The sequence below is a fragment of the Cherax quadricarinatus genome, unplaced genomic scaffold (assembly GCF_038502225.1).
Source record: "Cherax quadricarinatus isolate ZL_2023a unplaced genomic scaffold, ASM3850222v1 Contig47, whole genome shotgun sequence".
NCBI lineage: Eukaryota > Metazoa > Arthropoda > Malacostraca > Decapoda > Parastacidae > Cherax > Cherax quadricarinatus.
Window position 1 is genome coordinate 37,549 of NW_027195073.1, and position 5,364 is coordinate 42,912.

Below are 5,364 nucleotides of genomic sequence, written 5' to 3' on the forward strand. Positions count from 1 at the left end.
TCTCGATGGGTCCTGAGAGAGGGAGCGGAGGTACTTTGTGTACCACGAACAACTATCTTCAACACATGTATCGAAACAGGAAGACCACCGAAAGTATGGAAGATAGCAAATGTAGTCCCAACTTTTATAAAAAGAAAAAAAAAACATACAACGGGCGGGGATAGAACCCGCGGTCAAAGAGTCTCAAAACTCTAGACCGTCGCGTTATCCGCTGGACCAGCTAGCCACAATAAGATTCGTCCAACTTGGTATATTTGTACACCATAGGAAGGTTAGTATAGGCACCATAGGAGACAGACACGAAGCATTGAACTACAGACCAGTGTCACTGACATGTATAATATGCAAAGTCATGTAGAAGATTATCAGGAGAAGAGTGGTGGAACACCTAGAAAGGAATGAGCTTATTAAAGAAAGCCAGCACAGTTTCAGGGACGGGAAATCCTGCGTCACAAATCTACTGGAGTTCTATGACAAGGTGACGGCAGTAAGACAAGAGACAGAGGAGTGAGTAGATTGCATTTTCTTGGAGGGTAAGAAGGCGTTTGTCACAGTTCCACACAAGAGACCAGTGCAGAAACTGGAGGATCAAGCAGGGATAACAGGGAAGGCACTACAGTGGATCAAGGAATACCTGTCAGGAAGACAACCGCGAGTCGTAGTACGTTTCGAAGTGTCAGAGTGGGTGCCGGTAAACCAGCGGGGTCCCACAAGGATCAGTCCTAGGACCGGTGCTGTTTCTGATATTTGTGAACGACCTGACTGAAGGAATAGACTCTGAAGTGTCCCTCTTTGCAGATGACGTGAAGTTGATGAGAAGAATTCATTCGGTCGAAAACCAGGGAGAACTACAAAGGGATCTGGACAGACTGCAGGTCTGGTCCAGAAACTGGCTCCTAGAGTTCAACCCCACCAAGTGCAAAGTCATGAAGATTGGGGAAGAGCAAAGAAGACCACAGATGGAGTACAGTCTTGGGGGCCAGAACCTACAAGCCTCACTCAAGGAGGAGGATATTGGTGTGACTATAACACCGGGAACATTTCCTGAGGTGCACATCAACCAAAAATCTACTACAGCATACGGGTACCTGGCAAACTTAAGAACAGCATTCTGACAACTAAATAAGGAGTGATTCAGGACCCTGTGCACTGTGTATGTTAGGCCCATATTGGAATATGCAGCGCCAGTTTGGAACCCTCACCTAGCCAAGCACGTAAAGAAACTAGAGAAAGTGTAAAGGTTTGCAACAAGACTAGTCCCAGAGCTAAGAGGTATGTCCTACGAGGAGAGGTTAAGGGAAATCAACCTGACGACACTGGAAGACAGGAGAGTTAGGGGAGATGTGATAACGAAATATAAAATACTGGGAGGTATAGACAAGGTGGACAGAGACAGGATGTTCCAGAGATGGGACACAGCAACAAGGGGTCACAGTTGAAAGCTGAAGACTCAGATGAACCACAGGGATGTTAGGAAGTATTTCTTCAGTCAGAGAGTTGTCAGGAAGTGGATGTAGTGGAGGCAGGTTCCATACATAGCTTTAAGAAGTATAATTAAGCTCACGGAGCAGGAAGAGTGACCGGGTATCGGTCAGTTGAAGAGGCGGGGCCAGGAGCTGTGATTCTACCCCGCAACCACAAATGGATCAGGAGGGAGGCCAAGATGTAACATGAGACTGACAGCATCAACAACCAGAGCCAACCCAAACTTGTTATAAAATAATTATAACTAAAAAAACTTAAGATCTCAATAAAATTCTTACTCATTACTTCAGTGAAGACGTTGATTTTATGCTATTGTTAATATATATTTCTCCAAAACGATTCTTTATCTTAGTTTTTATGTTTTTATTACTTACTGATCTATTACTCATTTATTTTTTCTACGTAAAGCCAAAATTAATTTGAGATTCTCTAATGTCTGTTTAAAATATTTATTTCTAGATTTACCATATAAACATTTATCATCTGAGTTTCAAACTGCAATTATTCTAACTGTCCTGCATGATGAAGCAAAATGAATAACATGATATGCAAAATGAATAACATGATAAGCAAAATGAATAACATGATAAGCAAAATCGATAATATTATAAACACGGTTATTTTGTGACATGAGGAGAATACCGTCCTACTGAAGACTAACAACATTACATGGTAAATTCTTGCCAAGTAGTTAAGAAGAACCATTAAAGTTGTGACCCAAGAAAACAGTTGTAGATGTTAGCAGACACATTATTGCAGTTTATATCCTCACACTGAATCATTGACTTATAAAGTCAAATAATATATGATTGGTGAATGATCAGAGAATCTCACGTTGTAGAACACTGATCTGGGACCTGCCTCGGGGGACTTGATCCTCTCAACTCTCTTCACTACACTGAAGGTACATACTAATTTAATTTTTTTCCTAAAACACGTTCAAACTATTGGGAACAGATGTACAAATATCTGAATTCAACAAATTAAAGTTTCACTGTGAAGGCTTACTCAGCCCTGTAATAACTTCAGTCAGTATTACCTAAGCTGGCTCCTCCTCAGGAAAATTAATAAATAGAAAACGAAATAATAATTCACAAAGATAAACACTTTATTATTTATTAAAGCAAACATAAAACAATAAAACATGACAGGTATATCCTATTTGAAAGAAAAATGAAAAATGAAATGAATAAAATAACATTTGAACTCAACGCTAATATATATATTGGGGTGTCTGGTGTTGGTGACACTTCGTGTTGTTGAAATCTTAGCCGTTGCTGATGTGGGGGGGGGTCGCAGGTGTTGGTGACCACCACCGGCTAGTTCTTCACAGAGTATCGCCGTGAGTATTCTATCCCGATGACAGGAAAGCAGGTTCTTTACCGCTGCAATGATGTGGGGTTACGTCCTGCAATTTCATACAGGTGCACAGGTAATTAAATCCAAAATGGGACGTCTCCAGGACGTTAGTCCGTCTCCATCAGTTCTTCTCGTTGATTGACAGGTGACCCTCTCTGTCATCCAAGCGGAAAAGATAGACAGGTTACCCACTGCTTAAATAATCACTCTCCATGATAAGTACAATGCCTAAAAGACGTGGTGATTATTACAACAGTCAACTTAGAGCAAGGCTGAAAAGACTAAGTTTATTATTGGTCAAAAGTGAAGCTTTCAACCAATAAATCCACTAGAATACAAGGCAGGCATGTACTTACAGTAGTGTTGGGAGCTGTGAGTCGAGTGATTTACTGTTTGACCAGAGCCCCACACGTCACCTTTCGGGGGGGGTAAGAGGGAGGGGAAGGGATAGTGGGAGCTAGACTGACCCTACGTTAACAAGCAGCCGGCAATCAAACTATCACTTTAGGGGTGGGGGAGAAAAGGCGGGAATAGCAGGAGCTGGACTTACCCTACCTTAACAAGTAGCCGGCAATGAAACTATTGTTACTATATACTCCCTCGCTACTCCTATCTACTGAACTTTTCCCTCACACTCCCCCATACCAAGACTTATAGTCAAGGAGTATAAGAAGAATAGGCGAGGAAAAAGTTCTAACATATGGAAGTCGCGTTAGGCAAGAAATCTTCTACTGACTGTCACGACTTAACCAGTCAGAGAAATAATTGGATGAACCATTGATATACACAATATGGAACTTAAAAGCCTGGAGTGCCAATGTCCACCTCAAGAGGCGACTGTTGGTTCCCTTAAAAGTTTCTAGGTATGTCAAAGGTTTGTGGTCCGTTTTTAAAATGAATTCTTTTCCCAGCAAATAAAATTTAAGTTTGGAGATTCCCCACACAAGGGCCAAACATTCCTTTTCTATGGTGGAGTATCTCGTTTCTGCGGGAAGGAGTTTCCGGCTTAGGAAGCATACAGGGAAGGGAGTACCATCATGGTATTGTAGTAACACTGCACCTAAGCCAGTATTGGAGGCATAAGTTCTTAAGCAAAATGTTTTATTAATATCTGGAATCTTAAGTATAGGGTCTTTCGAAAAGATACTTTTAATCTCATTAAACTTTTCCCGAGCTACGTCGGAAAGTTCAAGAGGTTTGTTCACAGACTTTTTAAGGAAGTCGGATAAGATGGCTGTAAGATCAGTAAGGTTCGGGATAAACCGTGCATAAAAATTTACAGAACCAAGAAAGCTACGCATGAGCTTCTTGGTTTTGGGGAATTTAAATTCTAATAAAGCTTTGATCTTACTGGGGAGAGGCTGCAGAGAGTTATTAGAAAGTATCAGTCCAAGATATCTAATCTTGTTATACCCAAGGAAGCATTTCTTCGGCTTGGCAGTGAGGCCATGTGAGCGTAACCTATGCAAAACTGATGTTAATGTTTGGATATGTTCGCCCCACGTAGATGTCATTATGTAAATGTTATCAAAATAAACTGAAACATTTGGCATATTACCAAAGACCTTTCTCATCAGTCTCACGTAGGTAGCACAGGCAGTTACCAAACCGAAGGGCATAGTTCTATATTGCGTCAGCCCTTGGTGTGTAGGAAAAGTGGTGTACTGCTTAGAAGAAGGATCTAACATTACTTGATGATATGCCTGCGCAATATCAATCTCTGAAAAGAAGGAAGCGTCATAAAATTTGTGTAGATCGCTATCTATCATGGGCATAGGTTCAGCATCCCACCGAGTTATAGCATTAAGGCCTCTGAAGTCAATAGCAAGTCTATATGAATTATCCTCCTTCTTAACCATGACTACTAGTGAACAATATGAAGATACTGAAGGTTCAATGATCTTTAGTTTTAATAATTTGTCTACCTCTCGGTCAAATGCATCCCTAAGGTGAACTGGAACTGGGTATAATTTTCGTTTGATAGGATTGTCCGTCACTAAGTCAATCTTAGGGACTACAGTGGAGGTAACACCTGGAATATCAGTAAAGACGTCTGAAAAGTTACTCACACATTGAAGTAGTTCATGTCTCTTATGGTCATCCAAAGATTCATTAATATTAATGTTGGCTGCGTCCGAGTGGTCAAGAGTCACCAAGTCATGTAGTTCTTCATCATAGTCTAAGTTAGAGGTGTCAATTACGCACAATTTACATTCTTCAGTTGTCTTATCAAGTTCGTGTGGAAAAACTAAGTCAAAGTTATTAAGGCAGTTAACCGAATTTCTTCGGTAATATTTCTTAAGGACGTTGATATGATAAAGCTTAGGTTTCCCCTTGACTTCTATGAGGTAATCAACTTTCCCACAAATTTTTAATACTTTATATGGACCTTTCCATGCTACTAATAATTTATTTGACTTGATAGGCAAAAGTACCAGAACTTCATCCCCTACTTTAAAACTTCTCCTCTGACTTTTGGAGTCAAAATAGGTTTTGTACTGGTCCATTGACAAGTTTAGG